General features: G+C 45.3%; 1 long non-coding RNA gene across 2 annotated transcripts in view; it reads right to left on the minus strand.

The window, feature by feature from the left end:
- LOC144141394 (uncharacterized) overlaps positions 1–15,818 on the minus strand; it is a 68,257-nt gene extending 52,439 nt beyond the window's left edge. Inside the window, exons 1-3 of one of the 2 annotated variants that reach the window (XR_013316578.1) lie at positions 15,133–15,818; positions 13,164–13,264; positions 11,596–11,732 (exon numbers count right to left, since the gene is read on the minus strand). This is a non-coding gene — a long non-coding RNA (uncharacterized LOC144141394). Of the gene's footprint in view, positions 1–11,595; positions 11,733–13,163; positions 14,913–15,132 lie in introns of those variants that run through there. The other variant, XR_013316579.1, reaches the window with a different exon arrangement.
- Between the last annotated feature and the right edge of the window lie 6,358 nt (positions 15,819–22,176).

Here is a 22,176-nt window from a genome sequence, read left to right on the forward strand (position 1 = left end):
TTCCAGGACTCCATTGGCGAAAGCCTCTAGCTTGGCTCTTTCCAGCCGTTCTCGCTTACTGTAGAGGCCCTTCAAGGTACGTTGATTGGTTGATGATAATCATGAGGTGTTTGCTAACTTAAGGAATTTACTTTTTATACTACCTTTCTTGACCAGGTGGCACATTTTGTATGATAGAAACACCAGAAAAAAATCCAGGCGACTTTTTTTGCTGGTTTTTGTAACCTTGTAAACAGCTTAAAAGTTTCTAAAATATTAAACGTGCCGTAAAATAATAATAAATGTTGAAAAGTGCCGCAAATTTACAAGGACGAAAACACGAAGGTGACACAACGTGTGCTTTGGTGCCTTCTCTTTGTGCAGTGTTTCTAAACCTTTGTAATTATGTGCGAAATAATGACGACTGTTTTCTCTCCCATTATACAAACTTCCCAGATAATGCCGCAGTTTAGTGCTGTAATAATCGTAAAGCACACTTTCTGATGGACTGGTGGTTTGAAGGAAACAAAAACAATCAATTCAACATTTTTTACGAGACTAGTGGTGATCTAAGCAAATATATGATGGAGAGCGTTTCTCACGGGGAGGAGAACATATAATTTAGTCGCGTGTTTTTTTTTAAACAACGTACAGTATATTCTTGCATGCAACGACATATTATTCCCTGAATCGCTAATAAAACTGTCAGCTGATCAATGAATATTTGTTTTCCAGGTAGAATACTTCATCTTTCTCATTTTGAGAAAATTATTTGCGTAAATATGAATTATCAGTGTATGGTATTTACAAACTAAAACCACGAGAATGCAAGTACTTGCTATCTGTCTTTTTGTACAAAGCCTGCCCGACATATATGTCGACCTTTTTTAGCGAATGCGTGTAAGAGAATCTTGTGAACGTTGTAGGAGAAGATCTGTACCTTATGTATTCATGCTACACATCAGCTAGGCTGTCCTTGTCTGTGGTAAATTGTTGTCAAAGGCGATGAAGGGCGAATAGGATTCGTAAAGGGTTTTCCAGTTTAGCTGAACCAAAGTTTTTCCAGGAACAGTGATTTACGGGACAGGGCGGCAAATATTACTTCAACATATCGAAGAAACAACTATGACATCATCAAAATAACCGACACGCGTAGAACATTTGTCACCGGCAAGTCTGTAAAATTATGTGTACGTCCTTTGCTAATATGATGCACAATCCTGGAGACATCTCTGAATTTGAGGGAGCAGCTGGTGTTATAAAAGCGCTTAAAAAGATCTCACACTGTAAGTGGCTAGAAAACGAAAAACGATTATTATAGAAAAATACAATTATAAATCCCAACTGACAGAATGTAACTAGCGGTACTTTGGAAGTTAATGAATAGGCGTAAGACAGATGCCATACAGAAGTACAATGCGGAGAGAATGGAGGGTGCTGCGAAGAATTGAGGCAGCTGAAAGCAGGGAACAGGCGATGAGGCATACGCAAAAATTCAAATGTATGCACTGAAAGACCAGCAAGGCAATGTCATCACAAATGTGCATAAAATAGTTCTTGTAGCCGAGGAATTCTATAGAGATATTGTATTGTAGCCGTCACTTCCAGGATAATACGGAACGAAGAAGTATTTCAGATGGGGTAAATATCCGACCAGTAACAACGAAACAAGTGAAGGATTTGAAAGAAAAAAAAGGGCGCAAAGCACCGGGTGAAGGTCAGATAACAGCAGACTTCATGATGCATTGCGTGCAAATTGTACTAAAAAAAGTGGCAAAATTGTATACGCAATGCCTAATGATCGCAAGTGTACCGGAAGCTTGAAAGAACGCGGTCATCATTCTAATTCATAGGAGAGGGGACGTAAAGGACTAGAAATATTACTGTCCGATCAGGTCACTGTCCGTCATCTAAGCGGAACTTACAAAGCTAATTCCTGACAGAATTTTCGCCAACTTAAATTTCATTCAAGGGATCGAACAAGCTATAACTTTTGCGTACAAAAAACGAGGACAAAACAAAGACACGCAGACCAGCGCAGACTGCGCTGGTCTTCGTTGCTTCGTTTAGTCTTCGTTTTTTGTGCGCAAAAGTTATAGCTATGCACTGTAACCAAATAGCCCGCCTTTCAGTGGGATTGAACAAGCAGGATTTCGTAAAGGCTGTTCAACAGTACACCATAGTCACACCATGAATCAGTTCATAGACAAACGCACGATATATACTCACCCCCTGTACATACCCTGCGTAGATTATAAGAAACCATTTCACTCGGTGGGAACTTCAGCAGCCGTCCAGGCATTGTGGAAGCAGGGTGGAGACGAGCATTACATCAAAATACTGGAGGATATCTACATGGGGTCCAAAGCTGCCATTGTCCTCCATACGGAGAGCAGTGAAGTACTTGCAGGAAAGTGAGCCAGAAAAGAAGACACAATCGTTCCAATGTTGTTGACAGCATGTTTAGAAGAGACACTCCGAGCCTTGGGTTGGGAAGACGTGGGCGTAAGACCTAATGCCGAATACTCTCTAATCTCAGACTTACTGATGGCGTTGCCTCGCTGAGAAACTTGAGGGGGGGGGGATTACAAAGCATGATTACCGCACCGGATAAGCAGAATAATATATTCGGCCTGAAAATTACTATACCGAAATATAAAGTACTGCTCAATATCCTCAGGAGAGCACAACGGTTTGAGATAGGAAGCGAGGCAGTGGAAGTGGGGAGCCAATGTATCTACTTAGGTGAAATAGTTACCCCGATGCCGGATTATAAGGAAGAGGTAATTAGAAGAAGAAGAAGAATGCGGGAAGAGTTGTCGGATATTGTGTTGTCCTAATGTCAGACACTGTCAGACAATGTCAGACCTTGTCAGATAAAGTCAGACATTGCCAAACATTGTCAGATTCGGCCCACATTGTCAGATAATGAATGACAGCCTATCAAGAGGAAGGTGTATAACAGTTGCATCTTACCGCTACTCACCTACGGGGCAGGAACTTGGAGGCTCAATAAGGAAGTTCAACTTAAATTGAGGACGCCTCAGCGAAAATGGAACGGAAAATGATAGGTGTAACAGTACCGAACAAGAAGAGAGCGGAGTGGGCCAGGTAGAAAACGCGTGTTAAAGACATTACTAGAAATATAAGAAGAGGAAATGGGTGTGGGCAGGCATGCACTAAGAAGGGAAGAGAACCTTGGGACATTACGGGTAACAGAGTGGATGCCTCGGGAAGGCAAGCGTGGCCGGGGGTGGCAGAAAGTTAGTTATGAGATCAAATCAGGGAGGCCTCGGGGATAGATTGCACGCAGTTACCACAGGACCGGAACAATTGGAGATTTTTTTCGTGTCCGTTGCCCTACAGTGCGTATAGACGGGCTCATGACGATAATGAGGATGACGATCAAGACGAAACGTATATTGCGCCGAAACGGAAGGTTTCCGCTCGTCAAATCATGGCTGAAGCTGCACGCTGGTACTAATAAGCATAGTAACCGGGTTAACATAATCAATGCGGAATTACTTGTTCTGCTCTTTGACTCACTCAAATAACGACGGGACGGTTATTAAACTTTTGAAACATTTTAGAATCTTGGAACAGAGCAGTAATCTCCTATTTATACATTTTCCAACTAGCACGAACACACAAAGTAGTGGCTTGCGCATAAGGTCTTAAACAACAAGGTTTTCGAAACAGTTGAAACTGCATGTTCGACAGATGGGGGCATTGCCACAAATAACGAGTACACCTAAGCACAGCTGAAATTGAAGTAAATCCGAAAGCATTACTCCCTAATATCTGGACAAATATGGCGCTGTTGTAGTGGCCAGCATTGCACTCTGGATACACCGCTATTGCTTCTCTGAACGAGGGTAATCATAACATTCAGCGCTGCACCTGCTGAGATTACGTGTGTTTTTAATCATTATGGATCTCTTGTCACATTTTCTTCTCCGACTTCTACTTATTGTGCGATCTGGGCAATCACGTTGCTAGGCTTATCTGATCGTTGTAGATAGCCTTGCGTTGCGACTCAGAACGTCGCAAGCACACAACACTGTTATTAAAGCTCGGGGTACCACAACCGGACTTCAAAGGTAAAACCAGACGGTTGAGACTAATTTTACCCCGCCGCCCATGTGCGTTTGTGTTCATAAGCACCCACGACATCTAACAAAACTGAAATTGACTGTATGCATCTCCTTGTGGCTGTCTTTGTAATACTATTCTCATATTCCAATAGACAGCCTCACTACAAATTTGCTACAGATATTTCAAATGTGAAGGTTAAGTGCATTCACTTTGGACACCCTTATTCTGCTAGAATAGCTGAGATAGTTGCCGGAGTGGCATACTTGGCCGTATTGGATTCTGTAAACACTGTTTTAGTGCAATCTGGGCAAACAAGTATTCTTTAGCTAATAACTCGCTTTTTTCTGTCGTTGTGTTATTGGCCCTTCTGCGTGCTACCTGCGAGCAACAGAAGCCATTATACGAGCTATCAAAGAATACTATATTTGTATCCAGCGAACTGTCACTATATGCTTTCCTCGTCTCCGTAAAACCGCCCAGGCCACCCAATTGTGAACGTTTTTCTCAATTGACAGAATTGATTACTCGTGTGAGGATGTTCTCGTTTTGAAATGTGGAGAGAGGGTTCTATACCAGCACAATATTATTCTGTTAGGTTAGGATACGGCCCATGCAATATTTCCCGTTGGGTTCAAAGACCATATACAATGGAAGGAAATTTGCCTTCCCGTTACAAAAAATCTGGAACTAAGTGTGAGCTACTAACGGCTGCTGCTGTCATAACTTGGTATTGGCCTGCAAGAGTATTGGAGACCGTTGGGTTCGCCTACCTAAACCACCACCCAATTTGTAGATGTCAACAGACCTTGATATTGTTATGGCAGCTGTTTTCATGGCCCATCCTTTTGAAATACTTGTTGAATTGTGGGCGGGTTTGTTGATGTGGCAGCCAAACAGAAATTTGGAAATTTGGTGTTAGCTTCATGGGGATCTTAACATCGTCATAAGCCAGCTTGGAATAGAGGGATGTATTGAATATTACATCTCAAGTTCAGTTTTACATATATTAGTTTTAAACTGCTTGATACATATCAAGCATAACGTTACTGTTACATATTTTTAAGGCTACCGATAGGCTGCTGGCATACTGCCCGCCGTCAAGGCGTCTGCAACAAAAGCCACACACCGCCATGCCTTCAGTATGAGGATGGAACAGCTCCCCGCACAAACCAACCATCTTCCCAATACGAGATAAATCCCGCTACAGCCTCTTCTAGCGCAGAGTGTGTAAAAACCCATAAAATAGACCTCCCAATTTCCTTTGACTTTTCCATCCACAGAGGCAAACTATTACGCGCACACGTGTGCCTTCCAGCACCCTGCTCTCTAATTTAGGGACATAGCAAGCCCTACATATCCCTTAAAAAGGCATTTGAGCTAAACAGCAATACTAAATAAACATTTCCAGCGCCAAATCTCGCTGCTCGAGCAGCTGAACAGCCGAAGTTTTTTCCCAATGAATACCTTGCTTCCTCGCTTTAATATACCCTGCCTCCCTTATTGATTCCCGACATATTTTTAAATGAGCGCAGATCAACTGGCCAAGAAATCACTCACTTCAGCACGGGTAATATAAACCCCATGCAGTAAAACTGAACGTTCGGAGCGTTGGTTACTAACTAATGAACTCCTACTGCAAGGCAGCGTGCCACTGCAGGGTAAAAAAACAAAGCACACGCTTCCCTCTTTTTTCTTTTACTGTCAACTTCGCTATTAGTAATATTACTCTACCCAGGCAAGAAATCAGTTCCTGGATCGCTGTAAAAAATCTCCAGCCGAGCAACAGAGTCCTCTTCTTCACTCTTGCAAGCACTTACCCACAATTCGTCCCCCCATGGAAACTAAACACAGGCGCCAGGGCTCTCTGGCGAGACTACGCGATTCTTAAAGAATCTGCAACAAGCGCACGTGCTAGCAAGCCCTCCTGGAACAAAAAGCATAATATACGCGTCCGCGTCAAAGATTTGTGGCTAAGAAAGACACTACGCGCGAGAACCATAGGTATCCAAAGCAGAGCTCACTAACATAACGACTACTACAACAGCACTAATAGGTCATCAAGACAGCTGTGAAGGTACACCAGGCCCCCTGAAGACGGTGCACAGGTAGTCCAACACTTCATGGGTTTGGCCGTGGACCTTTCTTGGGTAAATATTACACACGTGCGCCCTAATGCATGTCTAATTGCAATCTGAAATTCCGGATATTTTGGTTATAAAAGAGGCAGCAAAATGTTACACAGCTGATTTACAAAAGCTTCCACAGCTCTCATTCCTGCCTCAATGGTATATCGATGCAGCGCATCTGCATTGCAGAGCCTACATGCATTTACACCCTCCACACGTATCATCGGGTTACTCAACAAAACCAGTTATGGAGGGGGCTACAGGAGAAGAATAAAGTGTGGGCCCACTGCTCAATCCGACCTCCATACATCCACTGGAGGTGGCCCAATCATTCAAAGGGAACCTTCCAAAATTTCACGCTATCTGCAAAAATAACCCAGTGGTAGCTGACATAAAATAAGCAAGTTTTGGGCAGTGACGATTACATTATTTCGTCGGAGATATTTTTCATGAAGCAAAAGATCGCTTCGATAGGGGAGAACCACAGAAGGTACAGCAACAAACTTCGCAAAATTCAAGACGAACAAAAATGCGAAGACTCACCATGGTGAGCGGGTTTACAAAGCTGTAAGACACGTGTTATTAGGAATGCTAAAAGAGGCATCGGAAAAATACAGGCATAAATACCTTCCCGAAGAGTGGACCCTCGTCTCCAGAATGTATAATTGGCATACCAAACCACGAAAACGTGATTGCGCTGCAAGAAGCTCAACAAATGCCTCCGGTGACATATCGCAGAAGTACCTGCGACAAAAGAAAACAAACAAATCTAGCCAAACTTTGCACCACTGTGAGGTGTAGCTCCCGTTGTCTCTACGACGACGATGACAACGGGGCGGGAATGTCCCCACACAATATTCGTGGCCCGAATACACCGTGCGGGGATTGCTGATAGTGTGGTTGCGCCGAGAAGAAAGAAGTTGGAAGCCACACGAGGGGCTAACGTGGGTCAATAGGAGGCCGCCACAAAGAAGGAACCGGCGAGGCCAGTCTGGAAAGTAGCACAATGCCAGCAGTGGACGGGGCAGTTTAGAGGAGCACAAGCTCCACGTGGAAGACATGAAGCTCATCGGGTTCTTGGGAACGGAGCTCGACAGAGGTCTACCGGGCGCGTTCTTATTGGCCGAGGCATGGCTACTGACTCGTGGAGGCTAGCAACGTTGGCGTGCTACACCACTGGATTCCAAGGCGACGAGCTCCGGCACGTGGGTGACTTGAAGTTCATGGTTGCCTCTTGCCCTCTGCTACAGGGCGCTCGATCGTTAACGTGTGCCGAACAGACCGTCGTAATGGTGTGTCTTCCTACGACGTTCCGGCATGCGTGACGACTTCATCGTAGCCCCCCGACGCCCCGCCTAGCATCACCACCAGAACCCACGATGCCCTCGAGGAAGCCCCTCGTCCTTTGGATGTTTATTAGAAGTAATATTTCTCTGTGTTAGTACATTTGACAGAAAGTTTAAGGTGTTTCCCTTCTAGTGTGATACTCTGTGGTCTAGTGTGTATTGTGTTTGAAGGGCGAAGCTTCTCTTGCTCTGGCCCTGTCCCGGCCGTACACGGCACAACGATGATTGTTGTGGCAGGATCCCCCTAGGGATTGGCCAACCAAAGATTGGCCGAAGAGGTCACAACGTTCAACGCGTTCATTGCTACCCAACACGGAGGAGAGAAAGAAGAAGAGGTTGTCGTACGTCACCTGCGAGCTCAAGACACGTTCCGGGGGTAGGCGACACAAGACGCTCTGCAGAAAGCGACGGCCAAGGTGGCTAAAATGTCACACACCGAATTCGCCAACTTGGCCATTGAGATTCTCATCGTCCCCAACAGGCCATACATAATCACCACAAACGTCGACGTCATCGACGGGCTTGTCAATGAAGAGGTTGAAAGCTTGACGTGTCGAGTCTTTATGTCATGTGTGGGCGAATGTTTCACGGTTTTACTGATAAGCTTTTTAGCTTCACCCCTCTCATCATGATTGGCTTCGTGGAGATGGCGGGATTTTTTTGTGAAAATGTATGCTTGTTTGTGCCGTTCCCAAGCTACCGAATCTATTTATTGTCACTGTGGCTACTCCCAGTGTTCCAACCATGCATACAAGCACCAATGATTATATCATAAAAGAACCTGCCAGGGGATGTACCTTCACAACCATGTAATCGCCCACCCCAACAGTTCAGCAATAATAATAAAACCTTAATATTTCCATATTTTATCGTCATACCCCAAATATTGAATGAATAGCACTCATACCATAAGTAATCAGCCACAAAGCCTCCGAAGCAGTATGCGAATTCATGCGTTGACCTAGATCGGCGTATATCACAGGTATTGCACGCGTAATTTTACAGACTCGAAGGACGATGAAAAAAAACGCAATAATTGGAAATACCTTACGCGGAACTCTAAATCGTATGACTAATTTCGCATACAGCTCAGCCAGCGGTCGAGGTGCAGTTAATAATAAAATGCTATGCAAGCTACAAAGCACATTAGTCACCAGATAAACATAGCCATACACTCACCATTTTTCAGTTGGCACTCGCCCTAAACCATGGCGGTCATTCTAAATATCCTTAATTGCCAAGCCGCCAGCATACCCCACGTCCAGCTTTGGCAAAGTCATTGATTACATTCGCCTAGGTGAGGCCAACCAGCACATCATTTGAACAAAATACCCACCGCGGCCAAAAACGGCTCCAAAGTTCAAGATCCAGACTCGCGGCTCAAAGATGGTCACACTAGACCTCACAGGGCCCCTTCTCTCTTCACAAGAGGCCCATCTGACTCACTATCAGAAATCGCCACCTTTTACAAAGTTTCATGCCGCAAGCAGCCTATTTTTCTACTTCCACCTCCTCGGTTTGGCCTGGATTCCTCCTGTCCAAGGAAAAGCTCTCTCTCTATCTCTCTCTCTCTCACTAAGAAACGCCGAGGGCAAAGCAAGTTGACCCCACAGCCCTGCATAAACTTCAATTACAAGAGGACTTTGATACGGTAGAACACACGTACATTATAGCCGCTCTAACGTCCACCATCACTGCTTGCAGTGTCTGCGACTTTCTGGAGGGCTTCCGACCAACCGCACCACTGTCAAGCGTATAGGCAAAAACGAGGGCTACCCGTATGACCTGTTGCTAAAGGCACTAACAGGGGACAGTCAGTTGTCCCTTTGTGCCCACCCCAGTGTTCCAACCATGCATACAAGCACCCAGGCAGGTCCCACTTTTCTGCATTGGAATGCACGCTGACCACATCACCCTCTCGGCTGCCAGTGCAACCAATGAGCGCATTCAGAGCGCCCTCAAAGCAGAAGCAGATCTGCTTACAAAATATTTAGCCCGGCCACTGAAATGGCAAATCCATGTTTTGTGAGCTTCTAACACAGAAGCAACATATATGACTGCAGAAATAACAATACAGGAGTATGTGTACACGCCCCCGTCGATACCTAAAACAGAATAACAATTCATCACAATAGGTCTAGTTTACATTCCAGCCATCAAAATGGAAATCCATCTGAGTAGCGTATGTATTTTAGGCGCGCATGGTTCAAATAAAATCCCGTAAAAGGATCCACCCATGAAACGGTTTGCGTGCGATGTTGCAGTCATTTGCAGTGCCAGCGAAGAAAACTTACCACATACTTCAAAACGTCTACTTGTTGCTACCATGTTCAAACAAGCTCCAGGGGCTCTTAATAAGGTGGAACACCACATAGCGAAAAGAGATTAGCGTCCACTCTTGTACATGCCCACACCGTTGAGCTTCCACAACAAAGCGCAGCTAGATGGAGCTCTGCAGGAGATAGTAAGTACGGGAGGGGTGAGACCATATGAAAGGCCATCGGCATTTTCGATGGTCGTGATAAAGAAAAAGGTGGTATGACCGGGATGTCGGAACACTCCAACTTCTTTAACGCGATTACGACTAGATACTGCTTTCCTGCCCGTCAATCCTGGCAGTTCTGCCCGCTTTAACTATCTGTACAGGACAAAAGATGTAAACCAGCTGGCTTCATGAAGTCTGTGGTGAGCTGTTTGCATTGTGAAAACGTAACCCACCATGGGACGGGTCTATACTGAAGACCCATGACAGCTATTCCCTTTGTGTCATAATTGATCATTTTTCAAGAGGGTAAGGCGGATTACCTGCGGAAACGTGATTCGAAGATGATCAAGGAAACGTTGAGCGATGGTTTTTGTGCTTTTGATTTTGAGAGGAGCTTATAAAGGACAACGCTACGCACTTCACCAGCGAGAATTTTGTTGACTCTTGCCCGGGTTTAGGCGTGGTTGGCACGAACACTACTCTGTACGGTCCACAAGCAAATATACAGTATGTGTCAATCGAATCCCGAGGCCGATAATGGTTGCTGCACGTAATACCGCAAAGGGCAGGATGCTTGGCTTGGCTCTCTGGAATAGCATTCGCACTAAATATACTGCCAGTCGATTTTCCAGCTTCTAACCAGCGACCCTGATTTTCGTCGGCGAACTGTGTTTTCCTTTGGAGTATTTCTTTAAAGATCAGGCCGAAGTGTCACATACGTATATAGTGTATGGGCAGGCTCTTCGCAGATAATTCAAGGAGACTGTCAAAATGCCAGGCAACCCCACGGATATGTATGCCTTGAACAACGCCGAGGAGTACAAGAGCGGACGCCATATTGAGTTTTCTGGCGCTGACCAGTAGTGCGACGAACGCATTTGTTTTGAAATACAGTCTAGCCATTTTCTGTGGCCCTGGCGGACCTATGGAAAGAAGAATACAAGGTGGCAAAACACACACGTTGGCTGACTTGCTCCGCCGGTAAGCTGCATGGAAGATTAGGCACCAGAATGTAGTCATCGCCGACATATGATAGGTTGACCCCCCTGTAAAGAAGTTTGCTGTAGCCCACATTCTTTCAGAAAACGTCCCCCTAACTCGATAGAATGGCGAAAGGACTGAAGCAGAGGAACCCTCAGAACCTGCATCCTTCCCGAACTTGGGGTAGGCAACCTCCACTGCTCATATCTCGGCGCATAGAGCTTCCTTTTCTTGGTGGAGAGGGAGTGTCGGGCAGCAACACCAGTGTACTGATTTTCGTAAGGGGCCTATTATGAGCCCAGAGTAGGCAGACAAGTGTGTCGTTTGCCCCGTGCGTTCGGTGGCGCAAAGGGAATGCACAATGAACACGTGGTAACGCGCATCAAACCTTGAACATGCTCCGAGTAAACGAGTATTACAAAAAATCAGCTCGCATATGTACAGCAGACTGCGAGTGATACGGTACGCACTAGAGGTAGTACAAAGTTATGAGAGCAGCGGCAAAGAACAGTCGGCCGTAAAAACTGCAGCTGGTCAGAGCCCACTGGCCAGCCTTTGCATTGAGTGTAAGGGCGAGGCTTACCCGTAGCCAATTAAAAGCTGTCGTCGGATGCTCCGCTTCATTTCCTCTACCAGCGCTTCTGGCGTTATTCACTGCTGCGGTACTTCCATGCCCATTCAGAATTTCTCTAATTGTTTCGAAGCTTGTCATTTTCTCTTCTACCAGAAAAAAAACGGTGATTTAGTTTTCTGGTGTGTTGTTTTTTCATCGGGCATGGTAAACCCCAGGAAACCACCACACACTAAAAAAAGGTTTATTTATTTTGTAGCTCCATTTCTTATTCGAGACAATGGCAACGTTGGTATTTCGCACAATGTTGAGACTGTTGCTATGATATAATTAATATTGTGGCACTGTTGAATACTAGCTACTTCAAGGGGTAAATTATCCGAGCTCGTGACATACTTGATGTTACAGATACATTTTAAAGCATTTACACATAATATTGCAAGGAGACGTTTTGGAAGTATTGCGTTTTGAGGTAATTGAGTGTTGGGCGATTTCCGGTCGTTCGCAACACAATTTATATACATTAAAATTATTCGCTGGAATACCGAACACGTTGTTAACGCCTGGAGGGAGCTTTCTCTGTTGCCAATGGAAGTGGCGTTACATAGTATTACTGACGGCTTACAAGAAAATGTCACAGCTTACGATCATAGCTAGGAAGTGTGATTTATTGTGTTTTCAAGTTCTAACTTTTAAAAAATTGTTTTTTCAGGTTTATTTGGACCGAGTTGTGACCTTCGTGTAAACGGTCCAAGGAAAGGAAAAAAAATGGATGCCCGAAACCTGCAGGCAAATGTTCCTCAAGTGTTGTAATGTTGCAACTGCGACCGTGGCACCTGGTTTATAACAGAAATTGCTCGACTATCAAATAATAAATCGGTGACAAAATCTGCCCTTTATAGAGGCAAAAAGCATCAACCGCCCCCACCCACCCCACATCTGTTCCTGCTTTGCGCTGCCCTCGCATACCCGCAGCACCGCTGTGGATTTTGTATAAACGTGTTCGGTGAGGCATCAGCTCTTCAACGTTATATCTGCTAAAAAACCTTCGACCGTTTCTAACCACACCGGACCCACCTGGAGTTTGAAGTGGTGAGCATCTCTGTCCCGCCTAACTTTCCAAGCAACACTGCTCAGCTGCAGTCGTGCTTGCCTTGCGGCGCAGAGCCCACCTCTCTTACTGAGCTGCATGCGGACGTCAACACGCGATATTGTCCCCAAACTTTACCGCGATACCACACGGTCAGAGGCCGTACGCTCCCAACCTACGATCCTTTACTAGATCATACAATGTCGCCACCACTAGCGCAATACCCCTTTCACTACTTATGTGCCAGCTTCCGTCTGTGCTCCCTGCGTCGAGCAGAGACGGAACCTGGCACAACCAAAATCCAACCAAAACTCCCCATGAAGGACTGCAAGGAGAGCATTCGCACGAGCTCCGGCAGGCATGTCGAACCCTGGCTCGCGGTACTTTTTTCACACAACCTGGAACAAACCACCGGCCTCTGTACATCTACGTTCTACGGGCAAGTTGTCACCTACCCGCCACCACCGCAAAATCCAATCACAACAAGCACCTCTAGTGATGTATGCGCTGACGTTTTGCGCAAGATCCACCCTCTACCTTGGCCACAAGACATATGGTGTCGCAGCGTTCCTCTGCAGCCCCCTGGAACTTCTAGTCAAGAGACAGGGAAAAGAACTTTAATAAAGAACAGCGATGTTAGCCGAGTCATGGCGCTGGCATTCTACGCAAGATAACAAGCCAGCGCAACTGCTAGGCTAACCTTGCCAGTGATCCAAGTCATCGATTCTGGCCCACTTCCGGAGCACCTCGTCGCCATAACTAGAGCCACCTGACCACTCATTATTGAAGTCCGCATTCTGGGCATCTCCGGCACAGCACCACTTACATTTGACAACTCTCAGGTGCCATTTTGCGCAAACCTGTCGGCAGCCAGCTACGCTGTCACCCACACCTAAATACCCATCAAAGCTGTGGAAAATGAGGTGGTCTCGGACAACGCCTCAGTGTCAGTCCCAACCCTCAGGCTAACTTCTGTTCACTGTGCAATACCCTCAACTCAGCTCCTGATCACACCTGACAACCGAAATGCAAGCTGTCTTGACTGCCCCACCTGACATCAAGTCGAGAATTTCGTCACAAGGTGCAGTCCGTCACTACCGACCACCTCCAACGGCAAGCAAAAGCAACCTGGCAACCAGCCCTGCAGGTGCAATGAATATAATCCGGTCCACCCACAACGCCCTTCCACGTAAGCTGGTCAGCTATAGCCACCCACATCCTTCACGGTGAGCCCTTCTCTCACTTGCCCACACCTGAAACCGCGCAGTTGCCTGTTGAATGTTCCACCAAAGTGACTTTAACCGAATAAAGTACAAAACCTAAAGTTCAGTTACCTAAAAACGGCAACCACACTGCTGCCCTCCAAAAAAAGCTCTCGGAGCTCTACGCACTTCTCCAACAACCAGCCACTCCTTTTTTTCATACTTTCTACCTTTAAAACACATACCATCCGAGAATTCACCACTGGAACGTGTGTTCTCTACCTCAAATGACCTGAAGTCACTTTTCCAAACAAATGCATGGTAATGCAGGGTGCCACCTCGCTCCTTGGGCGCATGAAGGTTATAGAAGCCGGCAATGCTGAAAAACGTCAACGCAAAAAGCACCACCCGCACAGTTCTACCCCTACAACTCCTACACCCCTCCACGTGACGATGCTATCCAGGGAGGCTTAGAATGTTTATAATGCCTAAATTTAACATTTCCCCATCTCTTCACATTCGGCACGGAAAGCATCGCTCCTTTCGACTGGAAAAATACCTCACTCCAGCAGCTCATCACCCATAAAGCGATCAGCAGTACTCACCCATTAGGAAGTAAAATTCACAAAACCTATCTCTCCGATGTCTCACATTTCAAAATCACAACTCGCCGTGGACCGCTACTTTCATGCACAATACCTACCAAGCGAAACATCTTCCGCTGACCATTGAAAGTGACTGAATACTAGTAGAACTCTTCCCTGCCAGCAAGAAGGGACCCGGTATTTTTATTCTGAACGTCTACTCCCCTCCCTTTGACAGCCCTAAAGAGCTCGCTCTTCTCCTTCGGTATGTAATTATAATAGCTAAGCACCACCGAATAGTAGTCCTCGGCTGCTTCAGTACACTGCACACAGCATGGGGTTACATGCTAAATGCGAATTGACTACTACCCTTTGGGATGCAGCACACCATCACTGCTTTACTCTTTGCAACATTCTTCTTACCCCGACCCACCTGGGCTCCAGTGTGACCCGGGATACCACCCCAGACACGACATTTCTTCGCTAGGTTTCCAAATTCACATGGCAGTGCCTCACCCAGCACTCCCACAAAATATCACAGCATCAGTTACATTACAATTTAGGACATTACTCAAACCGAACTAGGTGTCCCCTGCCACAAAGACGAACGTTTTCCGGGATACTATAGAAGCTGATAAACCGGCCATTTGGGCATTGATGATAGAATGACCACCTTTGCGCGTCCTCTTCAAAACGCACCAAACGAGTCCCGCTCATGACCTAGGCGCCAGCTGTTATCCACACCTAGGTCGCCTTTGGACAGCCTGGAACGGCCAGGTCACACGCTGAAACGTAACAAAACAAACCAGTGCCGCACGTTCCACATATCTCGCCTCACAAAGCAAGCGGAAGACTACGTCCAGCAAGTGAGTCAGAAGAAGTGACACCAATTTTGCTTACACTTACAAGGAACGCTTGGAATGCACAAAATCTGGCATCTACTTTTATCCGCAATGGATACTCGATATAAGACGCCCACTCAACATCAAATCCATCGACTCATGCATGCCTTCGCAGGCTATGTACAAACCGTACGCAACACCTTACAACATAAGTACGAACTTTCTCCCCCGTCTACTCTACCTTTTATTAAAACTATACTGGGCACCCTAACGTAACGGTAAGCACGCCTTTCATATGCTAAACATTGCAGGCAGCTATCCGCACCATCAAGCGCGTAACAGCGCCGGGACGTGATAACATCACAAGTCCTCAAATATGCAACCTTCTCCCTGCCAGCCTCGACCAACTCCTAAATCTTATCAATCATCACATGCAACAAAGGAAGTTTTCGCCAACGTGGAAACATGCCGACATCTCACAAATCCCCAAACGTGCCAAACCATTCCACATACTTAAACTGCGCCCTCATTGATTTGGTGCCTCGAGAAGCTGTTTAAACACATCGACCACAATAGCCTGACGGCGTACATTGAAAACAATAACCTTATCCAAACGACAATCTACGGCTTCCGACATCAACTGCCTACCCAAGATGTCCTCCTGCAGCTCAAGGAAGGCATTCTCATTAACTTTCTGATGAATCACAAACCCTGCATTCTCGCTCCCGACATCAAGAGCGCATTTTATAAACATACCTTACTGAACAGCCTGGCCACACTCCATGTTGGGACATGACAAAAGAGCAATTGGAGAGTTTCCGTTCGAACTGTACACCCACAGTGGGGATCGCCCACTTACGCCCACCCCCATCCCTGCACACCACGATATATACCATCAGGCTCGGCCATTTTTTTACTTTTTAATACATCTCTCAAACATATGACTGTACTACTGGAAACAGTCCCATTCCTTCCCCATGCGCTTTATGCCGACGATCTCGCCATATGCACCAAGTAAGGGTTTATGGGCGAACAACAAGAAATACTTCAACGAGCATCGAGATCACAAGCACGTATCTATCTACATGTTGTCTGACCTACTATCCGGCAAAATCCACACTGTTAACCGATCAGCACAGAACTCGGGGGCGCCACAATGCACTGATAGCGAACATGGCTTGTAGTATAGAGACGGCCTGTTTCTGTAGTAACCTATCTCAGGTACTTGGACTGAGAAACTCATGAGACGACTCTGGCTCCTACACCATCCTGGCACTCCAACACTCATTTACCCAATTGGCAGAACTGGGAAAAATGCATCACCCGCGAACATAGTGACCTTAAAAAAGCTGAAACTGCCGATGTGATTCAAGCTTCGCTCACCAGACGCCTCACATTTAGACCTCCTTACCTGTTTTCAAAACCAGAAAAAAACAAGAAACACGTATTTTAATCAGACAAGAGTTCGACACTACACTCGATCTCCACACTCACATTGGTACTGGCTTGTTCTCACCGTTTGAAATGTATACACCCGTGGACAGAGTTGTGTGAAGCCCAACGAAATTCGCAATTTCAACGTCTCTGCCTATTGGCTGTAGTTCCTTAGCTCGCATAGGCTATTCGGCCGCCAACTTAGCCTCACTGCCGGGCACGCCGGTACCCCACACTGCGCGCCACATTGAAGTAGCCCGGCTACCTGAAACATGCACTCAGGCATCCAAGACGGTTGCCGCACCGCCCATTCAAACTACATCTGTGCTCACTACCAGCGTCTATAGAACATCTCCATACGCCAATCTATCCCCATATGCCATCGCCGCTGTAGACATCCAAATATGTATCTTGTTCACTCCCTCCATGCGGGCCACAAAACAAACTCAAGCTGGAGAGGTAGTAATTGGCGCTCTCCCTTAACTCTACTCGTCGCGACCACCTGTCAGTAATCACGGATTCGCAGGGAGCGTGATGGCACCTCGCACTGCCCTACATTTAATTGAACACTCCCCTCACCTTCCCGACGAATGCCACATTGTATGGACTCCTGGCCAATATGTTTTGGCCGGCAATAAAGAGACGCATGACACCTCCCCAGAAGTGATGTACCGGGACATTGCCCTCGACCTCTTTAGTTGCACACTGTCTGCCCACCCTGTACTCACCTACAACTACATTCTCACACATTACAAGCTCTCTCAGAGGACCTTATTTCCACCTCACCCTGCTAAAAAGTGCTGAAGAAATCACTCTTCGTCTGCTTCAAACCAGGATCTTCCCTTGAAATGCGCTTTGACATTTCTTTTTCCCAAACTCTTACTCACCACCATATAAGCTTTCCCTGTAAGACGTGCTCTTTATCACATAGTATGAGAATTCTCCCACACATCCGGCCTCCCTATCAATCACCTCCCTTCGCTTCCCTGTTAGTTATAGAGCTGTCCAGCTCTTAAGCTGGATCGCACCTTAACCTGCTAAGACGGGCCCTGACTGCCAGCCAAGCCAAGGGACCCATGGACTAAGGAGTCTTTCTACTGGTCTAACTCGACACACCGAGTCCGTTAGGGCATAAATGTTTATTCATCCTCGTTTAGTTGAGACACTGATAATAGCGAAAAAAACACTCATAAAGGAGCATTACAGAAAAGCAGTGTGGTTTCTCTTTTGAATTTATAATCGTTTGAACAGATACCAACTTCTTAATTGGATGCATGAGATATTTATGAGACATGTCGGCACTCTCATGTCGCCCGCAGAGCAATAAGTATGGGGTCGACGCTAAAGCCCTGGGAAGCGATTAACCCAATTAATGTTCAATTGCAGTTCGTAGTGAACCATTCCTGACATTACAAAAGGCTCATATTGAAACACGTATACTTGCCACCCGATGTAAAAATCCAGCCCATGCAGGTAAATATAACTTTAACTGATGTGCGCGTAATTTTATATTTAAAAAACACAAAAATATTTGCAGCTAAAACCTCAGTCAGGCTAAAAACGACGACCACAACGTAGGGGTTGTTGTGAACATGTCCGTTAGAATGCTCTCTATAAAACTTTCTTGTCAAGAAGACTGCGAAGACCTGACAAATATTTACACCTCACGTGCACGGTCAAAGTGTTTCTTAAAAAGTATCAATTCTAGAGACACAGTGCTTTTTTTAAAACATTTCACTTAACCGCTCCAATGACCAGGAACATGCCTGCCCAAATTTAGACAAAAACAATGCACTGGTTTTTTTACGAAACGCCCAGACTGCGTCTCTAAGATTTCATTTTTCACTACTTCAAATTTAGCTTCTAGCATAACGCTACGTCAGATTCTCTAAAACTGACAGTCAACTCGCCAGTCATTCATAATGCCTAGCATAAAAACAAGAACGCGTACAGCGCAGTTATCGAGAATAGTTTTCATCAGAAACTGTTCGAGAAGAATCGGTGTGAAGATGAAGAATTAAATTTCTAATCAGCGAGCGGTAATGTTCCTCTCAATTGAACAATATCAAGTAAAAAGAAATAATTTCTGACGCCTTCTTATCTTTCGATACCGTACCTTAATTGCCTATGCAAGTTAAAGTCTGTTTGTATCTGTGCAAACCAAAGTTAACGGCTCAGTTTTGTTCACTCCTCGCCAAAAAAAATTGAACTTTTTACGACGCAAAACTTTTTAGTAAATTGGCCTAAGGCTGTACCACAAAGAAGAAACCGGGAGGCACAAAAACTTCTGAAATTTTTAAAGCTTTGTGTTTTAGTCTGAATGTTTCAGAATTAGGCAGCGAGAAGGTCAGATCCAGATGATCCCGCTGCATAACATTTTGTTGTGGCAATGAATGCCATGTTTTTGTGATGTGTGTAAAGCATGAAGCAAACATAGTGATTTTAAGAAACACTTTAAAGGTATATATAAGAGGATGGAGGGCTTAGCTATCTTTTTAAGGTTAGCCTTGGTAGCATTTATTTTGTAGTCGCAAAACAAATTCTGTCGGATCTTATGCAATGCGCTGTTTTACGTGAAAGCGGGTTGACTATTTCAGGTTATGATTTCTCTAGACATTTTTGGAGATATTTTTAAGACTAGATACCTACTTACTTTTTTGTAAAACAAAAGTCGGAAGACTGCACACATTTTCGTATGGAATCGATTGTTACCCGGTGCAAAAATGTCCTACTTTTTCTTGGAAACAACCGTGTTTTGTTGCTTTTTTATTGAGAGTGAAAGCTATCAACTTGGACTGTGCAGGGCAGTAAATTCACTACGTTCGTAACACAGCGCTGCTGTGCTCAAACGGTACCGTAACCAATGTCCACACCATTGCAACGTTATCAGACTGAATTACGAGGTCGCTCCTAAATTATGGAACGTCTTTGTTACACTACTACGATTACTACCAATACAACTCCGCCACATCCTTGAGCAGTGAAGGCCCATTTTGCCATTGCTAATACTGTTCGCATAAACATGCAGAATATAATGATTTTGTTGTGCAATGTAATAATTACAGCAACCGTTTGGCAAACACATCCCGCCTATAAATACGAAATGTTGGGGAAAATATAATTTAATCCTCAGTGTGAAACAGTAGCGTCTGGCTGTACATTGAAGGATAATGATTCAGAGTCCCGAAAATACCGTGAGAAGAGAAAACATCCCCTCTAAGAATACTAAAAGAAATTTGTTTATCTTCCAGGGAGCAAAATGTATGTAAAAGACTAGAATGTTTTGTTGCCGTGTCGCCGCATAAAATGGTGTGATTCTCCGCTCATTTTGCAATATAAGATTACTTTTCGATGCTTAGTTTTATTTTGTGACACGAAAATGTCTCGCATGTACAGGGAGAAAGGACGTCGTTTTTATTTTATTGCCTAGACCTTTGCTGCGTCTACACGCGGTCATCCCTGTTCTCTAGACTATTATATTCTCTTGCTTTCAGATAATCAAACCACAATTTCCAAAAAGAGGTACAGTTAAACTAAAGGCCTTTTGCAAATCAACTTAATTCAGCATCAGTTACATTACAATTTAGGAAATTACTCAAACCGAACTAGGTGTCCCCTGCCACAAAGACGAACGTTTTCCGGGATACTATAGAAGCTGATAAACCGGCCATTTGGGCATTGATGATAGAATGACCACCTTTGCGCGTCCTCTTCAAAACGCACCAAACGAGTCCCGCTCATGACCTAGGCGCCAGCTGTTATCCACACCTAGGTCACCTTTGGACAGCCTGGAACGGCCAGGTCACACGCTGAAACGTAACAAAACAAACCAGTGCCGCACGTTCCACATATCTCGCCTCACAAAGCAAGCGGAAGACTACGTCCAGCAAGTGAGTCAGAAGAAGTGACACCAATTTTGCTTACACTTACAAGGAACGCTTGGAATGCACAAAATCTGGCATCTACTTTTATCCGCAATGGATACTCGATATAAGACGCCCACTCAACATCAAATCCATCGACTCATGCATGCCTTCGCAGGCTATGTACAAACCGTACGCAACACCTTACAACATAAGTACGAACTTTCTCCCCCGTCTACTCTACCTTTTATTAAAACTATACTGGGCACCCTAACGTAACGGTAAGCACGCCTTTCATATGCGAAACATTGCAGGCAGCTATCCGCACCATCGAGCGCGTAACAGCGCCGGGACGTGATAACATCACAAGTCCTCAAATATGCAACCTTCCCCCTGCCAGCCTCGACCAACTCCTAAATCTTATCAATGATGACATGCAACAAAGGAAGTTTTCGCCAACGTGGAAACATGCCGACATCTCACTAATCCCCAAACGTGCCAAACCATTCCACATACTTAAACTGCGCCCTCATTGATTTGGTGCCTCGAGAAGCTGTTTAAACACATCGACCACAATAGCCTGACGGCGTACATTGAAAACAATAACCGTATCCAAACGACAATCTACGGCTTCCGACATCAACTGCCTACACAAGATGTCCTCCTGCAGCTCAAGGAAGGCATTCTCATTAACTTTCTGATGAATCACAAACCCTGCATTCTCGCTCCCGACATCAAGACCGCATTTTATAAACATACCTTACTGAACAGCCTGGCCACACTCCATGTTGGGACATGACAAAAGAGCAATTGGAGAGTTTCCGTTCGAACTGTAAACCCACAGTGGGGATCGCCCACTTACGCCCACCCCCATCCCTGCACACCACGATATATACCATCAGGCTCGGCCATTTTTTTACTTTTTAATACATCTCTCAAACATCTGACTGTACTACTGAAAACAGTCCCATTCCTTCCCCATGCGCTTTATGCCGACGATCTCGCCATATGCACCAACTAAGGGTTTATGGGCGAACAACAAGAAATACTTCAACGAGCATCGAGATCACAAGCACGTATCTATCTACATGTTGTCTGACCTACTATCCGGCAAAATCCACACTGTTAACCGATCAGCACAGAACTCGGGGGCACCACAATGCACTGATAGCGAATATGGCTTGTAGAATAGAGACGGCCTGTTTCTGTAGTAACCTATCTCAGGTACTTGGACTGAGAAACTCATGAGACGACTCCGGCTCCTACACCATCCTGGCACTCCAACACTCATTTACCCAATTGGCTGAACTGGGAAAAATGCATCACCCGCGAACGTAGTGACCTTAAAAAAGCTGAAACTGCCGATGTGATTCAAGCTTCGCTCACCAGACGCCTCACATTTAGACCTCTTACCTGTTTTCAAAACCAGAAAAAAACAAGAAACACGTATTTTAATCAGACAAGAGTTCGACACTACACTCGATCTCCACACTCACATTGGTACTGGCTTGTTCTCACCGTTTGAAATGTATACACCCGTGGACAGAGTTGTGTGAAGCCCAACGAAATTCGCAATTT

This window comes from Haemaphysalis longicornis, unplaced genomic scaffold, assembly GCF_048455015.1.
Source record: "Haemaphysalis longicornis isolate Haplotype H1 unplaced genomic scaffold, Haemaphysalis longicornis Haplotype H1 scaffold_6, whole genome shotgun sequence".
NCBI lineage: Eukaryota > Metazoa > Arthropoda > Arachnida > Ixodida > Ixodidae > Haemaphysalis > Haemaphysalis longicornis.